General features: G+C 56.4%; 2 long non-coding RNA genes across 13 annotated transcripts in view; one reads left to right on the forward strand and one right to left on the reverse strand.

Annotated features, from left to right (window-relative positions):
* LOC125329215 overlaps positions 1-21692 on the forward strand; it is a 29066-nt gene extending 7374 nt beyond the window's left edge. For 2 of the 9 annotated variants that reach the window (XR_007205088.1, XR_007205091.1), the window contains exons 8-12: positions 26-195; positions 1288-1581; positions 2231-2435; positions 3047-5448; positions 6526-6662. This is a non-coding gene — a long non-coding RNA (uncharacterized LOC125329215). Of the gene's footprint in view, positions 196-1287; positions 1582-2230; positions 2436-3046; positions 5449-6525; positions 6663-10348; positions 10531-11256; positions 11394-21652 lie in introns of those variants that run through there. The other 7 variants (XR_007205090.1, XR_007205089.1, XR_007205096.1 and 4 more) reach the window with 7 other exon arrangements.
* On the reverse strand, positions 5703-26195 carry LOC125329216. Of its 4 annotated transcripts, XR_007205100.1 has the most exons (5): positions 10617-10713; positions 9990-10498; positions 8482-8596; positions 6499-6621; positions 5703-5905 (listed from the first exon to the last, which is right to left on the reverse strand). It is a non-coding gene; the product is annotated as an uncharacterized LOC125329216 (long non-coding RNA). The 4 variants fall into 4 exon arrangements; XR_007205099.1 differs by lacking the exons at positions 5703-5905; positions 6499-6621; positions 10617-10713 and adding an exon at positions 26162-26195 and having other exon boundaries at positions 8442-8596; XR_007205098.1 differs by lacking the exons at positions 5703-5905; positions 6499-6621; positions 10617-10713 and adding an exon at positions 11375-11431 and having other exon boundaries at positions 8442-8596.
* Positions 26196-27697: the final 1502 nt, after the last annotated feature.

Genomic DNA, 27697 nt, shown 5'->3' on the forward strand with positions numbered 1-27697 from the left:
CATCACCTGAGCCTTTGCTGAGCAGGGCAGTTCCCACCCATCTCTGTCATCGGCCTTTGAGTCTCGACATCATCGTGGATCTTTTTGCCCGAGGAGCTCGCCTTCGGATCTGGCACGATCGCCACGGTCTCCATTTTACCTACTCACTGGCGTAGCCGCCCGCGGGCATCTTGGCCACTTGCTGGATGGTCAAAGGTAAGGGATCAAAGGTCGGGTTGTCAAGGAATGGGTCAAGGGGTTAAAGGTCAGGGAGTAAAAGGTCAAGGCTCGGGCTCAGGATTAGAGGTTCCAGCATGATTTTCCATGGTGGTTCCCAGTGTGGGGACACGGGGTGTGGGGTCAGTGGCGCCGGGGGCGGGCAGGAGCCCCGTGGGCAGTGGCCGGCAGCGGCGGGGACGCCTCCATACGGTCGCGCCCCTCCACTGCCAGCAGAAGCCCCCCTGCGCCATGCGGTGCCCAGCCGCACTCCTTGCCCTCCCTGCCGCTGCCTTCCCGCACTCCCACCGCACCCCCTGCTCCCCTCCAGCCCAGAGAAATGCAGGAAAACACAAAATCATCGAGGTGGAACAGTCACCAGAGCTGCCCGAGCCATCCCCCCGCCTGAAGGCGGCAGCTGCCCAGAGCCAGGGGCACCCAGCAGGATGCAGCTCCTCTTTCCCAGGAGCTGGAGGCAGGGTTTCCCAGGCAGGGGGAGCAGGGAGAATTTCAGCACCCAGCAGCTCTCTGTGAGTGCTGGATGGACTCTGGGCTGAGCCAGGTGGGAGGTGTGGGTGGTGTTCATGTCCCCAGGAGCTGCTCAAATCCACCTTAAACTCCTGGAATGGTCTGTGCTGGCAAGAACCTTACAGACCATCCTGTTCAGCCCCTTGCCATGGTCAGGGACACCTTCCTGGGGTGTCTGTGCCAGAGTGGTGGAATGGGCAGGACTTTCTCCCTGAGCCCAGTCCCGGGCAAGATTGGGGTTCCCATGGGAAGAAGCCTGTGAGCTGCATTTCCGGAGCTGGGAGCCTCCATGCCTGGGAGTGTTTCCAGTACTGCTCTTTGGCTTTTTCCATAACTGGGCATGATGTTTCTCCCCAGAGCAAGGTGGTTTTCCCTGGATTGTTGGGGTTACACACTGGCTGTTTGACAGCTCTGTTGTCTCTTTCTCCTGAATGGAAGAGCAAGGAACGGGGGATGCTCCCGACTGTCCCAGGGATGTGGGAACAGCCCAGTTCCAGTGAGGAATGTGACGCCCAGCTCGTGGCGTGTGCCCTGAGATGGTCTTTGCTGTTGTTTTGTCCTTAGAGCCTGTTGGAGTGCTGGCCTGGATTTGGGAGGAGCCAAGTAGCCTGGAGCAGTGAGGTTTTTCCTGTCAGAAATCCATGCTGGGGATGTTTTCCCTGGCTGTCCCAAGGGGAAGGAACAGCTCTGGAGTTTTTGCAGCCACAGGTTGGGGATGCATCCCCTGAAAACCAGTTCAGGATCGTTCATCTGACTCTGTCCCTGACCTGTGGCTTCCAGGGAGCCTTCTGGTCTTCTGGATATTCCCAGGAGAGGATATTTCACCACCTGACTTTTAAGCCAGGAATTCCAAACCCAGTAAGTCGGTCACATTCTATGGGAGCTGCCCCAATGGTGGGATGGCAGAGGGCACACCCCACGCTGCTGTTTGGGACATTCCCGACTGGAACGGGAGCCAGCTGGGCATTTTGGAGCGCTGAGGCCACCAGGGCAGCCTTGAGTGGCATTCCCAGGCAATGCTGAGGCATCCCATGGCTGTGGCACGTGGCAACACATGCCTGATGTGGAGCAGAGAGAGGAAGGGAGAAAATCTGAATTGATGGGAGGAATGGAATTGGGCTTTCCAGAATGGAATTGGTATAGGTGCTGATGGTATCATGGAATCATGGGGTGGCTTGGAAGGGACACAAAGACCCTCTGGGCTCTGTTATCCCATCCCGTGGCAAAGAACACGTCCAAAACTGCCTCCTCACCCTCATGGAATGGCAATGGGTGTTGGGAGCTCTGGCTGGAGCACCTGGAGACCAGGTAAGAATAGCAGTGGCATTGTTTTGGCTGCTGCTGGATGTGGTTTTCTCTTTTCAAGATGTTCCTCTGATTGATGTTTTCACAGTAGCTTGCTAGGCCTCATTTGAGGATAATTCCAAGAATTTTGAAGTAGTTGGAAAAGAATGAGGAAAAAAGGTGAACCTGATCCATTCCTAGTAATTCTGAACTTCTCTTGCAGCACCGTTCCAGGGGAAAGCTGGTGAAAGGATAAAGATGCAGAGGAACAAGTGTTGTAAACCCCCCTGCCTCCCTGACAAAGCAAACCTTTCTGCAATCCCAGTAAATCTCTTGGAGAAACTGTGGGATCATAAGGTTTCCTAGGAAAGGAAAACTAAGGACAGAGATGAGGAAATAGGCCTCCAATTAACAATGATTTGATGGAGGTAGGAATGATTCTTGTATGTTTGATGCACCCCTTTTTATTCCTGGGATAATTTTAAATGATTTCTTTAAAAAATCATTTCAATTTGGGAATTCAGATTAGAGAGGAAACGATGCAAAATAAATGCAGGGAGAGATCACAGAATCATCCTGGAATGGCAGAATAGTTTGGGTGGGAAGGGATCTTAAGGATCACCTCATTCCATCCACAGGGTGCTCCAAGCTGCGGCCAGCCTGGCCTTGAACACTTCCAGGGATGGGGCAGCCACGATTTCCCTGGGTTTACGGGCACAAGAGGAAATTTCCAGCAGGAACTGAGGGGTTTCCCTTGCTCTGCCTGGCCCTAGCAGGGCTTTGGGAGGCAGAGGCTGTGGGAACAGGAGCTTTGTCCACTGCCTTGGGGGAGTCTCTGATGTCCCAAAACCAAGCAGAGCAAGTGGTTGTGGTTTAACATCCCATTCAAAGGAGATGCCAGGCCAGGAACGGGAATGGACTGCAGAGCAGGGATGGTGCCCAGCAGAGGGGTGACTGTCCAGGGGGTCCCAGCAGTCCATCCCTGCTGCCCAGGGTTGGGATGAGCAGGCTGGTGACTGTCCCTGTGCTTGCTCTGCAGGATGAGGAAGCCAGGCCTGCTGAGGAGGAAGATGAGGAAGTGTGTGAGGATGGAGACAGCGGCCACCAAAGGCTGGGGAAGGCACAGATCCAGGTAGGAGACGTTGCCTTGCGAGGAGAGGGACTTGTCTGTCCCGTTGGAATTTGGGGCGTGAGGCCAGTGGAACAAAGGGTTTGATTCCATTTTCTTGCTCGGGTTTTCACGTGCCTTAAGAGAGCTTTGTGAAAATGTCATTATCCCTGATTGAGTCTCTGAAAAACAGGGATTGAAGCTTTCAGAAGGGGCCCAACCCTGCCTGCATGTATCCAAGTGCAGCCCCCCCTCCCTGTTTTTGTGTACAGCTGGGATGAGACCTCAGCTGCTGTTACTTGCCAGCTCACAAGTTGTGTAGCTCAGAGCCTCAGCCATGAAGGGCCAGGCTGTGTTTAAAACAGCCCAAGGTGCCAGAGAGCTGGAGTAATTTCCTAGCAGGTAACTTGACTTGGAAGCTGCGTTCTAAAATTTGTCCACACTTAATTGATGTCCCACATGGAGACACCTAAAGAAGCAGAGGTGGGGTGTTCCTAAGAAAAGAGCATCTAAATTCTTTGGTGGTAGAGGGCTTAAAGTCTGAGTGGAGGTGCCTTTAGGACACTTCCATTCCAGTATCTGAATGGAATTTAAATGAAGTATCCAAATCCTGACAAGCTTGTATGAACTCCAAAGCCTCTGCAAGTGGTTTACAGCCAGGGAAGGAGATAAGAGTCTGGAGTCTCTCCCCAAAACCTGGCTGCTGGTTTGTTTGGCCAGGCATAGGAATAATTGTGTATTCCCTGGGGTTGTCCTTATGGGGAGAGGTTTACTTATGTGCCCTGGGTTTATTCAGTGCATCTTCAAAGTGATGGAAACTGATTTCATTGAAATGCCTGGGGTGCCAAATGTTTTCCCCAGCCAGAGCTCGGAGCCAGCCCAGTGGGAAGGGGTTTAGTGGCCATTTTCCTGCTCCCTTGGGCAGCAGCACTGGAGCACTCGCACCCAACCGTGCCCGAGGTGCCGAGTACTGGCAGGAGGCAAAGCCAGGGACTGGGCAGTAGGAGCTTGCAGTGCTCCTGGAAGCGCAGACCTGGAGCTGTGGGTTAGAACTCCCAGGAGCTGCTGCCTCACTCAAACCTTGTTTAAAGCTCAGCATCCCTCCTGCTCCCTTGGAATGATTGTTGCTTCTGTTGTTGCTCTTTCCTGATACATTATGATTATTATTGTAAATTGCCACTCCATTTCTTCCATAGCCCTTTGCTTCCCAGAGGTGGTGCTTTAGGCAAGCCCCTCCAGCCTGGGAAGGGGCTTTTGGCTCCAGACTCATTCCCAGTCCCCATGAGCAGCTGGACCTGTGCTGTCCCCAGCAGGTGCCTTTCCTTCCTTCCCTGATGCACTTTGGCTTTTTGAGGGCTGTCTGGGGGGCTGAGGGAGAAGTTCTTTGTCATTCCAGGGCAGCATAAGCCCTGATCCCACTAAAAGCAGGAGGAATCATTTCATCCTTGTTTTTGGATACACCTTTGGTGTTTTCTCTCTTTTGCTGACACTGTGTGGTGAAGCAGCAGCTCCCTGGAATAACTTTTATTTGTAAAACAATGAATTCCCTGCTGGAATCCCAGTCACAGCCCCCCAGATCAAGGTGCAGTTTAAGGCCTTACACCCTGACCAGGACAAGTTCCTGTCCTTAGACATGGAAAACAGGGGAAAACTCAGACTGGATGGGAGCCAGCATCCAGAATGGGGAGAGTGAGGCAGCGTGCTTGGCCCAGGCTGGGGCTGGTACAGGGGGTGTTCCCCGTAGGATGACACCCGTGTGGAGCAGATCCTTCTCTTCCTTTGTCCAAAGTCCAATGGCAAAGGACTGAAGAACCCACAAGTGGGGCCTGGAAGGAAAACAGTTCTGTTAAAATTAGGCAAAGAATGCACTAAGAAAAAATGGACATCCTTTTTATGTATGAAAGTAAGTAGGGGGAAAATGTTGAAAAAGAGCTCTTTTATTTGGTGCCACCTCTCATTTTTTTTATGGATAAAACCCTCTAGTGAGCAATCAGAACAGGAGTGGGAAAGCCAGGAGCCTTTGACTTCCACAGTGGACTTAATTTCCATGCTTAATTTCAACAATTTCTTCTCTCTCAGGACAGGAAAACCCACTTAACTTGTCCCATCTTTGCCAAAAGCTTTGGTGTTTGAGCAGCCAAACCCAATGGGCTCTGGCCCCACCAGCCTGTACTGGAGGGCCCCTGGTCCTGCCTGTGGTGTGGGATGAATCCCCAATTGTCCCCAGAGGGGGCTGCCCTGGTCCCTGCAGTGCCCAGCACCTGAGACACAGAGCCCTGTCCACAGGGGCTCCTTGTCAGGAATGTGGCAGCAGCCCCAGGAGCAGGCTGGAGGTGAGAACTGGGGCTGTGTTTGAGACTGACCAGGTCAGCTCACTGTTTACCTGTGGGGGGAGTTTGGCCCCCCACGCTGAGTTGAAGTGGGATCAGGGTGACAGATGCTGCATTTTGGGCACCCTGAGAGTTTCTCTCCCCTTGGAGATTTCCTGCGGGGATGGGGCAGGGCAGGGAGCAGAATTAACCCTCCACCTCCCGTGGGCACTGCTGGCCTTTGTCTCTCTGTTGTGCCATCAGCCTGTGGGAATTTGCTGCTGCTGCTGCCACCCCACCTGGGAGCTGCGTGCTCCTGGCAGCCCTTCCCAGCCCCACACCCGAGCTCCAGCGCTGCCTCCAGGCTGTGTTGGGAGAGTTTGCTGGGAATGTGCCTCATCCCTGGGAGTATCCTTTCCTTCCAGAGTGGATGGATGGAGCTTCTGGGCTTGTCAGCTTCAGAGTTTGCTTGCAAAAGTCACTGCAGTGAAGAATGACAAGGAGGTTTGTCAGAGTGGTGCTGTCAGACCCCACCTGCCAGTCAGTGCTTTGGGTTGGAGGTTGTTGTGTATTGGCCCTGCAGGGAATGAATGTCCCCTTCCCACCTCAGCCCAGCAGATGCCAAGGGCTCTTCCTGGAGTACTTACTCTTTGCTTCCCTTTGGGATAACTTAATCTGCACCCTTCCATGAGCAATTCCTTGGCTTCTCCTGGAGAAAACCCCGCGGTAGAGGCAGTCTGCAAAGGAGCCCAGAGCTGTGCTTGGAGCAGAGAGTGCTGAGAGCTGCGTGTGCCTCTGCTGCCCCAGGCTGGCAATATCCCCATGGAACAGACTGGGCAAATGGGATTAGAGGGAGCACAATCCCTTCCTGGAAGAGGTTTTCTCCTGTGCAGATCAGGCACAGGGCAGGAAGGGAACTTTGGAGATCAGCTGCTTTCCCCCAGAAAGCATCACTCACACCAGCATGGATGACATGACCTGTGCCCACTGCTCACGATGCACCCGGCCAGAATCAAGAGCAAAGGTGGGTTTGGGTGTGAGCACTTGAAATAACTTTGAAAGAGAAGCAATCACCTTTTGCTGCTTCTTTCTTTCTTTCAGATGCTGGGATTGCCTCTGGGCACATGTGCTGAGCTCTCCCTGCAGGGAACTGTCAGGCCTTAACAGCTGTGAGGTTGTGTTCTTCTCAGTGGGGAACTGGAAATAATTATTAATTAATTGCAGAAATGTTTTCTGAACCTTTCCCCTTTCCTGTAGATCTTCTCTCTCTGCCTCTGAATTTACAGCTGTTCCCTGGTGTCATTGGCCCTGCCTGAATTCCTTGCAGCTCCTCACTGGGAAAACCTGGGATAACTTCAAGGGGACAGAGGAGACATTTTTAGCTGAAAACCTGGGGTGACTGAGAGGGGACACAAGAATTGGTTTGTGTAGGAAAATGGGAGGGGATGTTGAGCGGAGCAAGGTGGCATTTTTGAGGGAAAAGCTGAGGTGATGTTTAGGGGAGAGAATGCACATTTTTGGGGCAGAAAAGAGTTAATATTGTACAGGAAGGAAAAACTGGGGGGTAAAACCTGATGTAATCTGTAGGGGACAGAATGAATATTTTGGAGCAAAAATGAGGTACTCAGTAGTAGACAAAGAAGGAAAAGTTTGGAGGCAAAACTTGACAAAGTCTCAAGAGCAGAGAATGAACACTTGGAGGGAAAAATGAGGTGATGAGTACTGAGCATGTGGGGAAAATTTGGGGGCTAAATCTGAACTAATCTCTAGGGGAGAGCATGAACACACTGAGGGTAACATGAGGGAATCAGTTGTGGGCAGATAGGGAAACTTGTGTAAAAATAATATTAAATAAGCTCTAGAAAGAACATTTGAGGTAAAAATGAGGTAAGCAGTAGTAGACAGATGGAAAACTTTGGGGGTAAATCTTGATAGAAGCTACATGGTAGAAAGGAAATAAATATTGAAGGAAGAATGAGGGAATCAGTAGTGGACAGGTAGGGGAATTTTGGGGGGTCAAACTTGAAAGAATCTAAAGGTTGAGAATGAATCTTTTTTGGTAAAAATGAGGTAATAAGTTGTGGACAGTTAAGGAAAATTTTGGGGGTTAAACTGGAGGTAATCTCTAGGGAGAGTGTGACCACTGACATAAACTGAGGCAATCACTGGGCTAGGCAAGGAAATTTGGGTGTAAACTTGGGAAGATCTGTAGGGCAAAGAATGAACATATTGAGGAAGCAATGAGGTGATCAGTAGTCAAGATGAGGTAGAATGTGGGGGGCAAACCCTGAGGTAATTATGTAGGAACCATAAGTGGTTTTGAGAAAAAAATCTGACCTAATTTGTAGGGGACAGAATGAACATTTTGAGGGTAAGACAGACATAACCTGCGTGGTTTTGGTTTTAAAATCTTGTCAGTGTACAGGGGACAAAATAGACATTTTGGCAATAAAATCCGAGTTCATCTGTAGAAGAAAGAACTCATGTTTTGAGGTAAAAAGGAGGTGATCAGAACTGGGCAGGTAGGGAAAACTGAGGGGGTAAAATGTGAGGTCATCTCTAGGAGAGAGAGGAGCATCCTGAGGTAAACTGAGGGAATTGCTGTGGACAGGTGGGTAAATCTGGGGGGTAAAACTTGAGGAATCTCCATGGTAGAAAATGAGTATTTGGAGGTAAAAATAAAGTACTCAGTGGTGGAGACGTACGGAAAATTTTGGGGGTAAAATCTGAGGTGATCTGTAGCAGAGAGAATGCACTTGATGGGGTAAACTGAGGTAATCGGTTATGGACAGGTAGGGAAGTTCGGAGGGGTAAAAATTGAAAGCATCTGTAGGGCAAAGAATGAAAAGATTGAGGTGGAAATGAGGAAAGAGGTAGTGGACAGGTGGGGAAAGTTTTGGGGGCAAATCTTGTGGGTAATCTCCAGAGCAGAGAAAGAATGCTTCCTTGTAAAAAATGAGGAACTCAGAAGGAGACAGATGGGGACATTTTGGGGGTAAAATCTCAGGTCATCTCAAGGTGAGGGAAGGACTATTTGGAGGTCAACTCAGCACTCACTGTGTCCTCCTTCTTTGGCAGCAGCTGGCAGGGAAGGGAGAAGAGGCCTCGGGCTGGAGAGGGGCAGGAGAAAGGCACTGTGGGCAAAGGCACCTCCCTGGCATCCCCAGGGCACCTGTGGGGAACACAGTGGACACTTTGGGAGCAAAGGGAGGTGATTGCATTGTCCCTTTGGGGGATGCTGGCATTTAGATCATTCCATCCATTTGCCTGCTGACATTTCCCAGCCCAGGGGCTTTGGCTGCCAGGGCAGCACAAAGATTGTTCCCTGTGTGGTGCGCAGATGAATTCTACCCAAAGCCCTGAATTCCCTGCTGAATTGCCACTGGAATAGCCTCCCAGCTCCTCCTGGAGCATGGATATTCCCATGCAGAGCTGCCTATTTAACACCAGGTGTGTCAGGAACCAGCAGAGCTTCCAGGGAAGCTCAGCAGGGTCAGGGCAAGGACAGCTTCATGTTCCATAGAATTTGCTGTTTGTAACCCTCATCCCCCAGCTCCCTCATGTCCCTGGGGGCACCTGACAGAGTTCCCTGGAATTCAGCTGCCTGCACCCCCTGAGCTCGGGCTCCAGGTGATGTTTTAAAGCAGGAGAAGGCGCTGGCCGGACGCACTCCCAGCCTGTGCTGAGGCAGCCCCTGTGCCCACGGGAGGACTTCTCTCCCTGCAGGAGCTGATTTCATTCCAGAGCCTCAGGAGTGGCCTCTGCAAGTTCTTTTCCCTCAGGAAAGGGATGCACATCCCCGCCTTCAGGGCACCAGCAGTGGGAGCCACCTGGGAAAGCTTTCCATCAGTTGTGCAGTTCCAGCTGGCTCCCCAAAAACTCCCAACTCAACCCAAACAGATTTCTCTGACTCTGGCCTTTCATTTGACGGTATCTCTGAGGGCATTGCTTAGCATTTCATTGCTGTGGGGGAAGCTTGCCTTGGCTCTAACGCTGCTGAGGGATGATGGCCTCAGGCTGGAAGGGAAGGCATTTTGGGTGGCTGGGACATAGCTGGCAGGAGTGTGGGAGGTCAGCACGGGGAATTGCTGTCTGAGCCCCTCTGCAAACAGCCCGTGCTGACATTCCCCAGTGCCAGCTGTTCCTTGGGGCATTTTTGGGGTGTCAGTGGGGTCTGTCGGGGCTGAAGCATCTGTGGGTGCCTGTTCAGAGCAGCCCCTGGCTGAGGGGCCACGGGCAGCCCTTTATCCATGTCCATCCCAGCGCTGCCCAGGCAGCCCAGTGCCCGTTCCCGGGATGTGTGTTTGGCACGCTGCGTGCCACGGGCAGGACACTGCAGGCACAGCTCCTCTCTGCAAATCCAAAGCACAAGAGCTGCTGCTTCCCTTCCTGGGGCTCCCAGCCTTCTCCCTCCCCTCGTTCCCTGCCAGCTGGGACACACGGAAGGAGCACCAAGGAACACTCCTGGCAGTGAGCAGGAGTCTCTGAGAGCTCTGTGCAGCTCTGGGCTGGAAAAGCTGGCCCGGCCTCAGCAGCCCCTGGGATTTTGGGCTGTGAACACTCACCTGTGGGAAAGGCCCCTCTGCAGGCAGGAGCAGCCCTGACACTCTCCAGAAGAGCTTTGGCCGTGGACCAAGTGAACCTTCAGGACTTGCCTTGCTCATTTCTCCCTGGAAAGGGCCATGGAACGAGCACCTTTACAGCTGTTGGGTAAATCCTGGAAAGGGCAGGAAATCAGGGTTAGGGGAAGAGTTCAGTGCTGTCACACAACTGCTCACCTGTGTTGTTGCATGATCAGGTGCTGGCCATGGAGCTCTGCCCTGGGGCCATTGCAGGGGCTGGTGTGGAAAGCAGCATTAGCATAAAAGAAGGAGCTGTATTTGAATAGGAATGGCCTTGCTGGCACTTGGTGTTCCTATCCCAGGCAGGACATTGCCAGGAGCTGAGATTGGCTTGGCTGGAGCAGGGTGCTGAGAGTGCCTAGGTGTGGGTTCAATCGCCAGAGGAGCCATTCACATAAGGGTTCGACTTGGTGGTCCTTGTGTATCCATTCCCACTCAGGATGTCCTGTGCTCTGGAAATAAAGAAGAAACATTTTTCACTGGACTTTTAAAGCCAGTTTTTGCATTGGAGTATACAAGCCCCAGAGAAAGCGGGGGGCGGGGGGGAGGAAAGAGAGCATCAGGTCTCACGCGGCAGTTGTGGGATGAGCGGCTCAAGCAGCAGCGAGCCCCGGCGAGGCCCCGGTCTCGCAGCGGGCGCAGTCAGAGCAGGAGCGGCAGCAGCGGCCTCGGCCCCAGCGCTCGGCCCGGAGCGGCTCGTGCCGCTGCAGCCGCGCTCGTTGGGCGGGGCCGCGGCGGGCGGGAGGCCCCCAGGGGAGCGGCCCCGGGGCAGGGGGAGGCGGGCGCTGCTGTGCGCAGGGGGTGCGGCGGCCTCAGCAGTGCCGGGGCTGGGGGAGCTCCGCGTCCCCGCGGGGGCTGCGGGCGGGGCCGGGCCGGGAGCGCCGGCGCTCCGGTTGCGCCAGGGGGCGCCCCACAGGGCGGGCGGCGCTGAGGGAGCGGCGGCCTCGGGGGGTGCCGGGGGCAGCACGGGCGGTCCCCGCGGCCCGCCCGCTTCCAGCCGCGGTCCAGCGCCTGCTGCTAGGAAGCGCCGCCCTCCCGGCGGGCCCGGCTCCCCGCGGCCGCAGCGTAGCCGGAGCTCCGGCGGGAGCCCAGCCCCGCGCTGGCCGCAGCCGGAGCGGCAGCGCCGGGCTCGGCCCCAGCGCCAATCCCGGAGCGGCTCTTGCCAGCCGCGGCGACCCGATCCCTAATGCCATCCCCCGTCCCACCTCAGTTCTCCGACCCCGGCAGCCGCACCCCGCCCGCCGAGAGACAAGCGGCTCGGCCCGGGACCCCCAGCAGACACCGACAGGACCCAGCCCCGAATCCCCGGGCCCGGGTCCCGTTCCCACCTCAGCGCCTCGGGCTCGGCACAGCGCCGGGAGCAGCCCCCAGTGCCGGGCTCCGCACAGCGCCCTGAACGACGGTCCCGCCGCAGCCCGGGATGAGCAGGATGAGCGTTCACCGCACAAAGCAGAGCAGGCGCGGATCCGCCGGCATTTACGGGCGCGGGCGGGGCGGGGCGGGGCCGGCACAGGTGTGAAGGGCGGGGTCCGCACAGGTGCGCGGGGCCCCAGAGCGGCTGCGCGGGGCGGGGCCGAGGGGATTTAAGCTCGGGAATCGGCCCCGCCGCCATTTGCTCCCTCGGCGCTCGGTGGGAACGGTTGTGGCCGGACCGGGCTCTATATTTCTATATTCCCATATCTCTATGTCTCTGTATTTCTTTTCCTTTATATTTGTGTTTGTTTTTCTTCTTCTAACCCTCTCCGTTCTCCCCCCTCTGCCTCCCCTCCCCCACCCCCTACACCCTCCCCCCCCCTACCCCCCCCCTCCCTCTCCCCCCTAGCCCTCCCCTCCCTCCCCCCCGGCCCGGTCTCCCCCATCCCCCCTCCCTGTCCCCCTACACACCCCAACCCTGCCCTACCCCTCCACCCTCTCTCCCCTTCTCCACCGTTCCTTCCCCCCCCCATCCCGGGTCCCCCCTGCCCCCCTCACCCTGCTCCCCTTCCCCTCCCAATTCCCCCACCTGCCCTCAATCCTCCCCCTCGGTCTCCCACCTTTCCTCGCCCCTCCACCTCCCCCTGTTCCTCTTCCCCCTCTGCACCTTGACCCCCCCCTCCTGTGCTCCGTCCTCGTCCTCCCCCCGCCTCCTTTCCTGTCCCCCCACCCCACCTCTCCCTGCACACCCCGAACCCCCCACCTGCACTCCTTCTTTGACCCCCTCTGCTCCCTTGTTCCTGTCCTCTGTCCCGTCTTTCCCCCGCAGCCGCGGGGCTCGGGGCGCCGGAGAATAAAGCCCAGAGGGCCGGAGCCCGGCGCCCCTGCCCTCGCTGGAGCCCCACACGGGCCGGGCCCGCTCGGCGGGTCCCCCGTGCAGTACAAAAACAGCGCCGGGGCTCCGGCTTTCCACACATCACACTGGGGATCCCCTCCTCAGGAGGGGTTCCCGAGGGGGGTGGGTGGGTTTCAGGGAGGGGGGTGTGTTGGGGTAGGGTGGGCCCCCTCCTCAGGAGGGGGTCCCGGGGGGGGGGGGGGGGGGGCGGGGTTCGGGGAGGGTGGTGTGTTGGGGCGGGCCCCCTCCTGAGGAGGGGGTCCCGGGGGGGTGGGTGAGGTGGGCCCCCTCCGGAGGAGGGGGTCCCGGGAGGGGGTCAGGGTGGGCCCCCTCCGGAGGAGGGGGTCCGGGGGAGGGGGTGGGGCGGAGGGGGGACTTCCCCCCCTCCAGTCCCCGCCCCCTCTCCCGGACCCCCTCCTCCGGAGGGGGCCCGCCCCGGCCCCCTCCCCGGGACCCCCTCCTCCGGACTGGGGCCCTGGGGGGGGGGGGGGCTGTTGGTTTGGCCTGTGATCTCTATGTCTGTTCATGCTGCAGAGTGACGTGACCCCCTCTGCTTCCCCCCCACCCCACCCGCCCCCCCTCCCTCCCCCCCGGGGCCCCGGTCCGGAGGAGGGGGTCCCGGGGAGGGGGCCGGGGCGAGCCCCCTCCGGAGGAGGGGGGCCCGGGAGAGGGGGCGGGGACTGGAGGGGGGGGGGGGGGAAAAGTCCCCCCTCCGCCCCACCCCCTCCCCCGGACCCCCTCCTCCGGAGGGGGCCCACCCCACCCACCCCTCCGGGACCCCCTCCTCCGGAGGGGGCCCACCCCACCCACCCCTCCGGGACCCCCTCCTAAGGAGGGGGCCCACCCCAACCCACCACCCTCCCCAAAACCCACCCCACCCACTCCCCCCGGGACCCCCTCCTGAGGAGGGGGCCCACCCTACCCCAACACACCCCCCCTCCCCGAAACCCACCACCCCCCTCGGGAACCCCTCCTGAGGAGGGGATCCCCAGTGTGATGTGTGGAAAGCCGGAGCCCCGGCGCTGTTTTTGTACTGCACGGGGGACCCGCCGAGCGGGTCCCCCGTGCGAGGCTCCAGCGAGGGCAGGGGCGCCGGGCTCCGGCCCTCTGGGCTTTATTCTCCAGCGCCCCGAGGCCCGCGGCTACGGGGGAAAGAGGGAAAGGGGAGGGATGAGATGGGGTAGGGAGAGGAGTCGGGGTGGCTTGGGGAGAACGAGGGGGGAAGGGAAAGGCCAGGTGAAGGGGGAGGGATGATGGTCAGAGGAGGGGGAAGAGAGGGGAGTCGGGTTGGGGAGCGGGGTACGGAGAGGGGAGAAAGGAGGGGTGGGGGGGTCGGGGATGCACAGGGGAGCAGGGAGAGAGAGAGGGTGGGGGGCGCTGGGGAGAGGGCAGGCGGGGGGCTGGGAGAGACAGGGAGGGTGTGGAGGAGAGAGAAAGAAACTGGGGGGGTAGGAAAGAGGTGATAAGCGGGGGAAGAAGGAGGAGGATAAGGGCAGGAGAAACAGGGGGAAGAAAGAGGGGGAAGAAAGAGGGGGAGCGGGGGCCTCTCCCGGGCCACGCCGGGGGAGCCCGACCCGGCCGCAGCCTCCCCGAGCTCTGAGGGAGCAAATGGCGGCGGGGGCGATTTCGGGGGCTTAAATCACCTCGGCCCCGCCCTGCGCAGCCGCCCTGGGGCCCCGCGCACCTGTGCGGACCCCGCCCCGCGCACCTGAGCCGGGCCCGGGGCCGCCCCTGAAGCCGCGCCCTCGGCCCCGCCCGGGTCCGCCCCAGAGCCCCGGCCCCGCCCGGCCCCGGGGCCCGCCCTGCCCGGCACAGGGGCGGCTCCATCGCTCGGGGCCCCGCCCCTCTCTCCCGGGCCGGACCCGCCCCGCGCACGCACCGGGGCCGCCCCGGGGCCCGGTCCTGCCGGCGGCCGCTGCGGGTCCCGGGCGGTGCCGCCTCTCCCCCGGCGGGATCGGGGCTGGGATCGGCACCGGGAGGAGCCGCTCCGGGACGGGCGCTGGGGCCGAGCCCGGCGCTGCCGCTCCTGCTCCGGCCGGCTCTCCGCGGGGAGCCGGGGCTCTGCCGGCGCCCGGGCAACCCTGGGATCCCGAGCCGGGCCCGACGCGCCGGGCCGGGCTCCGCTCTCAGCCCTGAGCCCCTCCCGGAGCCCGCCTTGGGCCCCACGACGCGGCCCCGGGCTCTGCCGCCAGCCCCGGACGCGGCGCTGAGTCGCTGCTCCCGAGCTCTGTGTGGGGCCGGCGAGCCCGGCTTCGGGCTGTGCCCGAGGCAGGATTCGGAGCCCAGAGACACAGACTCGCCCTGGCCCGAAGAGCCCGCTTTGAGCATCAAAACACGGCACTTGGGCTTTAATTCAGGTCCAGCAAAACGCAGCACTTCCGTTTCTCTTTGTGAGCCCAAACACACAGGACTCGCTCTCCCTCAAGCCCTGAAAACAGGATTTAGTCACTGTTTCTGAGTCCCAACTCTGGCCATAGGAGCCTGCGCTCAGGACTCTGTAGATAGAGAAATGCTGCTAGCAAGGATTTTCTTGCTATTTTCTGAGACTTTTCTCTCTCACAGAAGAGGTAGCAGAATTATGTAAACAACCAAGCCACCTGCAACCTTGAAAAGTCTTCTTTATGGTACAGTAGAAAAATATTTTGATAATGGATGTTTTAGGATTTTAGCCAATCACCCCCAAGGGGAGGCTGATCCTTTGTCCAATTAGACTGTGAAGAAAGAAGTCTATAAGAGTTTGTAAAATAATTAATCAATCTTGCTGCACAATTCCTGCCTGCTGGATCTTCTCTCCTCCTCCTCCTCCCTACGGCTGCGGGACACAGTGATACACCCTAGGGCCTTGGCCTGCGGTAATAGGACTCCACAATGCAGGATTCAGTCTCTGCTTTTAAGCTCTGCGCCTGCTTTTGAGCCCCCGAAACGCAGCACTGGGTCTCTTTTTGTGAGCCCAAAACCGCTCCTGTCCCTCGGGTTCGGAGCCCCCAGAAGTGCCTGGGGCCATGGCTGGACCCCAGCTGGGCACCAGCAGCTGCTCCCTCACCCCCCCGTGGGATGGGGAAGAGACCAGAGACAAAATTCCAGCTCAGAACAGTTTAAGAATGGAAACCAAATACAATCATTTGAGATTAATGACAACACATAGTGAGAGCAACAAGAGCAGTGGTAACACTAATGAACAGGAGAGGGAGATAAACCCCTCCACACCCGCCCTGTTACGATCCGGTTTAAACCCAGAAAAGCAAAGCAAGCTAAGTCTCTGTGCCTAAACCAGAAAGAACTTAGAAGGTTCAAAATATCCCCAGAAACGAGATTAAAACCAAACGAGGCTAGATGTTGTTGCCAAAAAAATGGATGTATTTTATTTAATAGTAGAGAGGCAAAGAGAAGGGAAGAAAGAAATAGAAAACAGAAGGGTGCGTGGGGGAACAGGGAGAGGGGTTGGATGGAAGCCCATCATCAATCTGAGGGTGCCAACGACGTCTCGTTGCTCCCCTCCATCCGGTCTGCCGGTGGTGAGGGTCCCCCGTGGGCGCCGTGGCCACGCCGCCACATGCTGCCACAGCCGAAGGGTGCAGAATTCCGTGGGTTAATGCACACTTTGGGCCAGGTGGGAATGCCCACGTGCCTCTCTTGCAGGGGCCGGCTTGACACTGTCCCTTGCAACACTGAGGGTCTGTTGCATCATCTCTGGTGCTCTGCTGCAGGGTCTGGGGGCCCCTGTGCTGGGCCATGTCACCCCTTCTGCTGTGGATGAGCTTCCTCCCCCCAGTGAGGACCCCGCAGCTGGGCTCTGCACCCGCAGCTGGGCTCTGCACAGTGGAGGATGGGCAGTCACTGCGTCTGTGACCACCGGCTTTTCCAAGGTACCCAAAGCCTCTCCTCCCTCCACCCCTTGGTGCGAGCCAGGGCAGCTGATAGCCCTGGGGCTGTGCTCCTCATCTTGGAGGTGTTAAGCCTGTGCTCCGTGAATATGCCCAGCCCTGAGCTGTTACTTTATCTTATCTTCATCAGCGAGCAGTGTCAGGCCTCAGGGCCCCATTCAGGGTGTGGGAGTCTTCTGCAGCTTTTGTAATACAGTTTTAAAAGTCTTTTAAGAAAATGTTTAAGTCATAAAACATAATATTTCAGTCTTTGAAACCCCTCCCTTTAACGTTATAAATCCAAAATCTAATCCAGAGCACCAGAATCTCCCACTGTGGGGGATTTCCATATTCCTGTTGCTTTCTCTGTGTTCTGTCCTGGGGATTTGTGGACTGAGGGAGGCACTGGCCGCTCCTCTGGCCAAGGGGAAGGCTCCTCTGCTATTCCCATGAAGAGAACACCTGGAATTACTGCCCTGGGAGCCCAGTCCGGTCTTTCCAGTGACTGGGGGGCACCCAGAGGGTCTTTACATGAAATGAAAATGAGACCCCAGCCCAATGCATTGACAGCAGGATTGGACACTCCTGGCCAAGGTGACCAGTCCGTGGGAGTCGGACCGGTGACGATCCAGGGGGGATCTTGTTGGATACTTGCAGATTTCATCGTGCAGAAGCTCCAATTCTTTTTGGCACCTCTTGTTCAAATGTCTCCCCACTGGAAGAGGTCAATTAATCTTTGTAATGACCTGACTGCCAGAGGCAGGGAAAAACAATCAGCGTTCCCTGAACGCCTCCATCACTTCCATGTCCACCTGCAAGGAGTGGCCAATGGGCAGGAGCCTGGCCAGAACAGGCTCAGAGATGGGGCTTTCAACGCAAACCATTCCATCATTCCATGATCTCTGCCTGTATTAATGTTGTACTGTTCCCTCTCAAATTTAAATTCCCAAATTTAGATGATTTATTCAAGGAATCATTTTAAAATTATTCAGGAATAAAAAGGGAAGCATCAAACATAAAAGAATCATTCCTACACCCACCAAACCATTCTTAACTGGAAGCCTATTCCCTCATCTCTGTCTTTGTTTTGCTTTCCTGGAAAACCTTGTGATCCCAGAGTCTCTCAGAGCGATGTACTGGCATTACTGGAAGGTTTGCTCTCTCAGAGAGCCAGGGGGGTTTACAGCACTTGTTCCTCTGCATCTTTATCCTTTCATCAGCTTTCCCCTGGAACAGTGCTGTGGGAGAAGCTTGGAATTACTAGAAATGGATCAGGTTCACATTTTTGCCCCACCAGTTTTCAACTGTTTTGAAATTCCTGGAATTACCCTCAAATGTGCCCTAGAACACTGCTGTGAAAGGATCAATGAGAAGAACAGCCTGAAAGCAGAAAACTACCTCCAGCAGCAGCCGGAATGATCCCATTTCTGTTCTTACCTGGTCCTGCCAGAGCTCTCAACAGCCATTCCCATTCCAAAACAAGAGCTATGGAAGACATTCCTGCTGTCCGTGAGGGTGAGGTGGCAGTTCTGGATGTTCTTTGCTGTGGAACCAAACAGAGTGTAAATGATCTTGGTGGTCCCTTCCAAGCCAAACCACCCCGTGATTCCATGGGTGGATCAGCACCTGTCCCAACTCCATTCCAGAAACCTCCTCCCATTAACCCAAAACTTTCCTTTTTCTGCTCAACATCAGGGATTTGCTGCTGAGTGCCCCGGGCAGGGGACGCCTCAGCCTTCCCTGGGACCGCAGCATTCCCTGGGCTGCCTCAGCACTCCCTGCGCTGCTGTTCCACGCCGATCCCGTGGTCCAGCGCCTGTGCGGGCTGCAGTGCCGGGCTCTCCCCACAAGGCGGCAGCACCGGGAGCGAGCAGCCCCGGCCGGTCCCGCTGGCTCGGGGGGGCAGCGGCGCCTTGAACCCGCCCTGAGCCGGCGGGGCCGTGAACACAGCGGGCACAAACCCCACCGGTGCCCTTTATTTCACCCTCAGAGGCACAGGATCGCAGCATTTCCTGGGCTGGAAGGGACCCACAGGGAGCCTCGAGTCCAAATCCTGGCCCTGCACCCCAAGAATCCCACCCTGTGCCCGAGAGCCTTGTCCAGACCCAAACTCTGCCCCCAAGACCCTGAAAACACAGCGGGGCTGGGAGAAGGATGACGATGGAGGATTTTTTATATAGATCTCCTTGTACGATCGTTATATAGTATCATTAGATAGTCGAGGAACCCATCCCTGTGCCGGGACACCCATCCTTGGGCCGGGACAGCCATCCCTGGGCCGGAATACCGATCCCCCGCGGCCCCCACCGTCCGCTCGGGGCTGTCCCCGTTCCCCGCTCACCTCCGAGCCCGGAGCACCCGCGCCGGTGCCCCCGGCCCGGCAGCGCTGCTCCCCGGGCTCCCCGCCATTGCCGCTCCTGGCGTAGAAGGGCGAAAGTCACCGGTACCGCACCAATGTGGCGATCGGGTCAGTGGCTATTCAACCTTCTCAAGATGGCGGCCAGGAAGGACCCCGCTCCGACTATTTGGCTGCCTGAATGCTCCCGCCTGCCCCAGGCGCCGCTGACCCCACAGTCGGTGTCCGCATAGCGGGAAACGCCTCAGAAAATTGCGTGCAAGCGCTGGTCTGGCGTCGGCGTCGCGTTCAGGCAGCCGAATAGACGCAGCTGGGGGGGAGGGGGGGGGGGGGGGGCTTCACTGCCGCCATATTGAGAAGGTCAGAAAACAGCGTACACGACCGCCATCTTTAGCGTGGCTGTGACGAAACTTCCGCCATTCGCCGCCATCTTGGGTGCTGGCAGAAGCCACTTCCGGTCAAGCAGCCATCTTTAGTGTGGTACACTTCAAGCCCCCGCCGCCCCTCACAAGGGCTTCTGTCTATTCGGCTGCCTGAATCCGGCCCGGACTCCGACGCCGGCCCCGCGCTTTCCGTGCGATTTTCCGCGGTGCTTCCCGGTGCAAGGACACGGCTGGGGGGGTCAGCGGCACCGGAGGCAGGCGCCTGCTCCGCGACCCGCGGCAGGCATCGGCAGGGACACCTCTCGCAGGGGCCTAGTGCGTCTGCCATCTTGAGTGTGGCGGAAGTGTAAACCACCCTCTGCAAGGTCCTGGCAGGTGCTAATAAAAACGTCACTTAACGCCATCCCGAGAGCGCGGAACTGCGCCTTCCTTTCCGAGCCGCCCCCTTGAGAGCGACACGCGGACGGCTCTTTCCCGACCGTGCCCGCCCGGTGCCCCCCGCCCGGGTCGCGCTGCGACCGCGCCTCTGCTGCCCGGCAAAACCGGCCCCGCCGGGCCGCCCCCCGCGCTGTCATTCCTCGCGGTCACTGCCTCGCATGGCGCCCGCTCCTTTTCACCGCTGTGGCCCCACTCATGCACGGCCGTGTCCGTCGGCGCTCCGAACCGTCCTTCGCCCCTCCCCTCCGCCGACAGACACCGCCCCGCTCGCTCCCGCTCCTTGCCCTTGCCACGCTCGGCAGCCACCGAGGCCGCCGCCCTCTCGGCTCAGCCGGCACCGGGCGGCAGCAGCGCCGGGGCGCCGTGCCGGGGGCGGCAGTGCCGCGCTCTCGCCACCAGGCGGCAGCAGCGCCGCCCAGCTCAGCCCGGGGGCAGGGACAGAGCAGAGGGAAAAGCCGCCTCTGGGCGCTCTGCAGCTCCTGCAGCCCGAGCGTCTCGGCTCCTGGGGCCAGGCACTTGCTTCTTTCCTTCCTACAGAAAAACACCGGCTCGTTATTCTCAAAACTTGCTGATCTCTATTCCCAGCTTCTTATATTCCTATATGCAACAGAGTAGAGAGAGAGAGCTGGCTTATTTCAAAACTAATTTACATCTAAATCAGTAGCATTTGCCTATAGATGTAAAAATGAAGAACTTAACAGGTTTTAGTATTCTGCACACATCCCTCGCTGGAGGAATGGTAAAAAGTTAAAAACAAATGAAATTTAAAAAGTAGAAACAAATTTACAACGGCAGAAATTTAGAAACAAACAAAGAGGTAAAATACAAGAAACGAACAAATTTCTAAAGGTAGAAATTTAAAAACAAACAAAGTTAAAAACAAAAAAAAAATTAGAAACAAACAAAATTAGAAAGGTAGAAATTTAGAAACAAAGTCAGAAAAGGCAGAAGGTGTTAAGCCTTTGACAGGGTGCCCTTCCTTCTCGGACCAGGGTGAAAGAGCAGAGAAGGCTGCTGTTCTGCTAAGTTCTTTATTTCACGGTCTCACAGCTGTCTTGAAGGCAGAGTTCAAATGGGGTTACATGATAAAGCCAAGCAGCAGCAGCAGGCAAAACCAGCTTCTTCTATATGCTCCATACACTATATTTCTTCTTACAGAAGTGTGGATTATATTTGTTAATTGACCAGTAAGATTAACACACCATTCTAGTTATCTTTTTCTTAACCCATCCTGGTCTAACAGTCGTAAGCCACACACAAGTGTCATCTGCCCTTGTTCCATAAGGAATTCCTCTACAGACAGGGCGTTGTCACCGGCCCCGTGCTCATGGGCTGCAGGGGACACCTGCACTGAGGAGGAAATGGAAACGGGAAAGAGGGAAATGCAACCTGGTGGGACGCACCTCTGGCACCACATTTCCTCTTGTTCCTGCTGTCCTGGAAAGCCCCAAGTAAATCCAGTGCCTCAGACCTTGCATCCCTGAAAGCCAGGAGAGCCGGTGTTTTACCCAGGTCCCAGTGCCCTGCACGGCTGCGCTGACACGAGCGCAGGCCGATCGCTCTGCCCAGCACCATCCCTCATTTTCCTCCCATTGCTCCCCAGGCGGCCCCAAACCACCCCAGCGTGTCTGTGCCGGGGCCAGGGCCTGCCCCGAGCCCGACCAGAGGCTGTCACCCAGCCCTGCACCAGCTCCCACCCCCAGGAGAGCTGGGAATGCACTGAGAGCTCGGCTCCCCGGGCTCCCCAGCACCCAAACCGGTCCTCAGACACACAAAGATGCCCAACCTGCCCCTCTGGGCACAGCCAAACACCACAATTCCATCATCCCCAAGGAACTCTGGCACTTGCCTCTTCACCTCTGCCCATTTCCAGTAGCTGTGGCTAGGACCGGCCTGTCAGAAATAGCATTCCCTAGGCAGTTCATCCCAGCACAGAGGAGAAGAGGAGCCTGTCCCTGACCCACACCATGGGCAGGACAAGGGGGGCCCTAGCTGGCTTTGGCTACTCCAACACCAAAGCTCTTGGTCCCAAAGATGGGGCGAGTTCAGTGGTTTTTCCTGTCCTGAAAGAGAGCAGAAAAGGGAAGTTAATCCCACTGTGGAATCCAAGACTCCTGCATTTCATATTTCTGCTCTGATTGCTCACCGTGCAGTTTTAGCCATGGAAAAAAAAGGAGAATGACACCATATCAAATAAAAAGTGCTCTTTTCCAGCATTTTTATTCCAGGCATTAAAAGAATGCTCCTTTCTCTTTTAGCATTGTTTCCCTCATTTTAGGAGAACCATTTTCATCCCAGACCCCACTCGTCAGTTGTTCGATCCTCTGGCACTGGATTTGGACAAAAGAAGGGACGCACCTGGACTGCAGGAAATCACGGAGAGAAAACCCTCCAAAACCTGACAGAGAAAAACAACAGGACACGCAGGAAGACACATCCCTCATTTGCACGTCCGGAGTGCTTTTCTAAAGACTTCTCTGCATCTGGATGCTCTTTGCTCTTGGCTTTCTTCACAAGAATGCATTTGCTGCTAAACACGTCTCAGGCCCTTATTTGATCGGGATAAGGTGGGATGGGGATGAAAACTCACACAGGGAATAGCCAGGGAGATGCAGGGCCTGGGAACATCAAGGACGGAGAAGAGAAGGAACAGGGATTGTTTTTCTTGTTTAGAGCCAGCAGTGCTGTGAGCTTGGAGAACACACGGCACCGCAGGGATCCAGGGCAGGAGCGGGATAACTCCGGGATAAGGGGAATCTGCTCCCACTCCAGGGCTGTGCCAGTGAAGGAGGGGAATTTTTTAGGGCCTTCATTGCACACAAAAACCAAACCCAGCACCACCGAGCTGGATTTTTGTGAGCTGCAAAACAAAGTGGCCCCTGGCCTTTGGGGGAACACAACCTCACCGAGTCACGGAGCCAGGGGATGACACTTGGGAATGATCCTTGCTGCCTGCAGGCAAATCAGATGAGGGAGCCACAGGAGCTTTGGGGTTTCCTGCTCTTCCTGCAACGCCATCGGTCCAGACCAGGAGACCTTTCCTGGAACAGATCTTCCCTGTACAGGGAGCTACACCAAAGCTCAAGCCCTCCTTTAGAGACCCTTGGAAAAGCAAAGGTGAGAGGGGATTACCTGGAGCCCCAGGGGACCGAGGCGAAAGGGATGAAGAAGCAGACAGCAAAGTGCTTCCACTGCTTCTCCCTCCAGCAAGGGGAACATCCCTGGAATTTCATGTCCAGCGTCGCTCCCAAGCCCCACAGCTGAACCCACACGTACTCCAAGACTGATCTCCTTCAAACTTCCAGCAGCACAGACCCACCGGGAGGAACTGCAATCCAAGGACACACATCAGCAACCGTCTTCCCACTTGCCGCTCTCTCCACATTTTCCCTTTCCAGTGGGATGCAGGTGCCACCCCTCAGAGGCAAGAAAACTGCCTTGCACTCCAGTACAAAACCTGCCTGGAAAGCCCAGGATGCCCGGAGCCAGCAGCCATTTCTCCTGGAGCTCCTGCTGACAGGCATTTGAAGCCTGCTGTGCCTCACAGCTGCTTTTCTGCCAAGGGCATTCCCATCTTTTCTTTTTTAGCCCAAATAAAGGTTTGCAAAGCTGAGTTTTGTGAGAAGTGCTTCATATTTGGATTATTCTTAACTTGGAGTTTCCCTTGGCACCAAAATCAGGGGCTCACCTTTTGCTTGGAGCTTGGCTGAAGTCCTCAGCAATGCCAGGGAATGTGGCCATTGGAAGCTTTGGGCAGATTTGGCTCATCTGCCTTTTTAGGCTTTGTTTCCTTCTCTCAGCCTTCCCACTGCATTGTGGCCTCCGAGGAATACGTAAAATCCCATTCCATTCCTATTCTTTCGGACAATTTTTTGTACCATTCCTGTACAAAACGAGGCCCCCTGTTCGATGCTTTTCCCCACCGTTCCCCGGCAGTTTTATCTGCCAGTGCATTCCCTGCGTTGGTTGGGCTCTTCCCAGATCTCTGAGCTCCTTCACAAGGCAGGAGATCGATTTGGCCCAGGAACTAAACCCTCCCGAGGAATTGTCTGATGCCATCTCCGCATTTGACAGCTGATCCTTGTGCTCAAAGGATCCCTCTTTCTTCCCTTCAGCCAATTCCAAGGCTCGCTGCCCCCAGCTGGGATCAGTCCCCAGTCTGATCCCTGCAGTCTTCCCTGCCGGGATCCTGCTCAGGAATCCATGGGCTACAAATGTAAGAATTAATTCTTCCCACCCCTGCCCACTTCTAATTCCAAAGGATTTGGTGTCTGCCTTACCCGGCTGGAGCCTGCTTCCAACTCTGTTCTTGCTGCTTCTGCTGCTTTCCATTTCCCAGGAATTCCACCAACGGAGCGACAGCGTTTTCCAGCTCCTCCAGGATTCCCTCTGTTGTGTTTGGGTGCTGGAAGGATATCAAAACCAGGGCCTCACTATCAGGAATTACATCCCCGGATTTGTTCCTTTCCAAATGTCACCTCTTCCCAACAAAGCACTGGGCATCCAAGGAATACACGAAGTTATGGGCTGACCACTGCTTACTCCTCTGGAATGTCAGAGCTTGGAAAAAAGGGCAGTTGAGGCTTTTCCTGGTGCATCCGTGAGGTGTATTTTACTTAAGAGCCCCTTCCCGTGTCTTTCCCTGTATCCACCAAAAATCCACCTGTTCGTTCCCCAGCTGCTTGCTTCCTCCCTCTTTTCCTGTATCTAACAGAATTTTAACAGGTGAATATTTCCCTCTGGAATAACACCCTTCATTCCAAAGCTAAGAACAAATGAATCACTTTCCTTCAACCTTCCTTATTAGGATTCCACTGAGAGCAGTGGATGGAAAATGATCCTCTCCTGGTCTCTGCTGGATTCCCGGAGCAGGGATCCTTTCCCTCTTTCCCCCCCACCCCACGGTGCCCTCCTCCCCCTCCCATCCCACCCTGCACCCTTTTTAGGCTTTGTTCCACAGCTTTTGCCTCCAGGCCTCAGATCCTTTCGTTCTCCAGGAGCTCCCAGCAGCTCCACAGCCTTTCCTCTCCCATCCTGATCATTTCTCCAGGAATGGAGCTCTGCATTTCAATTCCCTTCTCTTTTCTCTGACAATTCCCACCAATCCAGACCTAAAGCTGACACAAGGAACACTCGGTGCCCACAAATCCAAACCCAGACCCGGCCATCCCTAAACCAGCAACTCCCAGACAATTTGCGTTCATTCCAACCTCACACTGAGGACTCACCCAATCCTTCAAAATTCCCAAGAAATATCCCGTTGCCTTCACAGCTCCCAGGGGATTCTGCTTCGTGCTCACACGGATTTGGGACTTCCCTGAAAAAACCCGTGCAGGGCAGGCTGGAATCCCCGATCCCGTGAATCCGGGGAGCGTTAAAAGCTCGGTCCAGCCTGGGCCCCCGGAAATTTTTGCCAAATATCCCCCAAGTCCTCGAGATAACAGAACTCTCTGGTACTGCATTTTTGGCGTTGGAAAGCCTGGAATTACTTTATTCCTAGTGCTGGGCTCTGCATATGGCCGAGAAAATCCCGGCCTCCACACAGACCCAGATTCCAAACTTTTTGATACATTTTAGCAAACCGAGAAATTCACCTTCCCTGCTTCTTCTTAAGGGCATCCTTCTCTTCCCTTACCCGGCGGGCTCTCTCCCACTGGGGGTGGGTTTTTCCCTTCCCATGCTAATTAGTCCCTACTTCTAGGAGGTTTAGGTACCTTTCTTCCCTGGGACGGATTTCTTAACACAGCTACCAAGGCTTTGGGAGTCTTCTTTATCTCCTACTTTCTGGAAAAACACCCTGTGATCCATAAATGCCACAATCCAGACGCCCAACTTCAACAAGACATCCTTTTTACCTAAAAACACTCACTCTCAACTCTTAGATCTTTGGAAGTTTTACCCCCGCAAAATTCCCCTGTTTTTCCACCACTGAATTCCTCAGCCCTGCTTCCAAGGATTTCTTGAATACCATGGGGCTTTTCTCAAGATTTACCCCCACGACCTTCCCTACGTGCCCACTGCTCATCACCTCATTTTTCCCTCAATGTGTTCGTTCTCCACCCCAAAGAGTTGGTCAAGTGTTGCCTCCAAAATGTTCCCCATCTGTCCACTACTGAGTTCCCCATTTTGCCTCCAAAATATTCATTCTGTCCCCTCCAGATTGCATCCACTTTTACCCCCAACATTTTACTTCCTCTACAATATTGATCAAACTTTTTCCACCCCAAAAATGTGCATTCACTCCCTTAAAAAGCACCTCAGCTTTTCCCTCAAAAACACCCCAGAGAGAAACTCAGATTCAGCCCCCAAACTCCCATTTTCCTACACAAACAGTTCTTGTGGCCCCTCTCAATTCCCCCAGGCTTTCAGCTAAAGGAATAACTGGAAGCCTATTCCCTCATCTCCCCCCCTGGCTTTTTGCTTTCCCAGAAAACCTTGCAATCCCACACTTTCTCCAAGAGATCTGCTGGGAGTACTGGAAGGTTTGCTCTGTCAGAGCGCCAGGGGGGTTTACAGCACTTGTTCCTCTGCATCTTTACCCTTTTATCAGGTTTCCCCTGGAACGGTGTTGTGGGAGAAGCTTGGAATTACCAGAAATGGATCAGATTCACATTTTTGCCCCACCAGTTTTTATCTGATTTGAAATTCCTGGAATTACCCTCAAATGTGCCCTAGAACACTGCTGTGAAAGGATCAATGAGAAGAACAGCCGGAAAGCAGAAACCCACCTCCAGCAGCAGCCAGAATGATCCCATTTCTGTTCTTACCTGGTCCTGCCAGAGCTCCCAACAGCCATTCCCACTGCAAAACAAGAGCTATGGAAGGCATTCCTGCTGTCCGTGAGGGTGAAGTGGCAGTTCTGGATGTTCTTTGCTGTGGAATCAGACAACAAACAGAGTGTAAATGATCTTGGTGGTCCCTTCCAAGCCAAACCACCCCGTGATTCCATGCGTGGATCAGCACCTGTCCCAGCTCCATTCCAGAAACCTCCTCCCACTAACCCAGAACTTTCCTTTTTCTGCTCAACATCAGGGATTTGCTGCCGAGTGCCCCGGGCAGGGGAAGCCTCAGCATTCCCTGGGGTGCCTCAGCATTCCCTGCGCTGCTGTTCCACGCCGATCCCGCGGCCAGCGCCGTTCCGGGCTGCAGTGCCGGGCTCTCCCCACAAGGCGGCAGCACCGGGAGCGAGCAGCCCCGGCCGGTCCCGCTGGCTCGGCGGCAGCTGCGCCTTGAACCCGCCCTGAGCCGGCGGGGCCGTGAACACAGCGGGCAAAAACCCCACCGGTGCCCTTTATTTCACCCTCAGAGGCACAGGATCGCAGCATTTCCTGGGCTGGAAGGGACCCACAGGGAGCCTCGAGTCCAAATCCTGGCCCTGCACCCCAAGAATCCCACCCTGTGCCCGAGAGCCTTGTCCAGACCCAAACTCTGCCCCCAAGACCCTGAAAACACAGCGGGGCTGGGAGAAGGATGACGATGGAGGATTTTTTTATATAGATCTCCTTGTACGATTGTTATATAATATTATTAGATAGTCGAGGAACCCATCCCTGTGCCGGGACACCCATCCCTGGGCCGGGGCAGCCATCCCTGGGCCGGAATACTGATCCCCCGCGGCCCCCACCGTCCGCTCGGGGCTGTCCCCGTTCCCCGCTCACCTCCGAGCCCGGAGCACCCGCGCCGGTGCCCCCGGCCCGGCAGCGCTGCTCCCCGGGCTCCCCGCCATTGCCGCTCCTGGCGTAGAAGGGCGGAAGTCACCGGTACCGCACCAATGGGGCTATTCGACCTTCTCAAGATGGCGGCCAGGAAGGACTCCCCCCCCCCCTCCGACTATTCGACTGCCTGAATGCTCCCGCCTGCCCCAGGCGCCGCTGACCCCACAGTCGGTGTCCGCATAGCGGGAAACGCCTCAGAAAATTGCATGCAAGCGCTGGTCTGGCGTCGGCGTCGCGTTCAGGCAGCCGAATAGACGCAGCTGGGGGGGGGCTTCACTGCCGCCATATTGAGAAGGTCAGAAAACAGCGTACACGACCGCCATCTTTAGCGTGGCTGTGACGAAACTTCCGCCATTCGCCGCCATCTTGGGTGCTGGCAGAAGCCACTTCTGGTCAAGCAGCCATCTTTAGTGTGGTACACTTCAAGCCCCCGCCGCCCCTCACAAGGGCTTCTGTCTATTCGGCTGCCTGAATCCGGCCCGGACTCCGACGCCGGCCCCGCGCTTTCCGTGCGATTTTCCGCGGTGCTTCCCGGTGCGAGGACACGGCTGGGGGGGTCAGCGGCACCGGAGGCAGGCGCCTGCTCCG

This window comes from Corvus hawaiiensis, chromosome 8 (genome assembly GCF_020740725.1).
Source record: "Corvus hawaiiensis isolate bCorHaw1 chromosome 8, bCorHaw1.pri.cur, whole genome shotgun sequence".
NCBI lineage: Eukaryota > Metazoa > Chordata > Aves > Passeriformes > Corvidae > Corvus > Corvus hawaiiensis.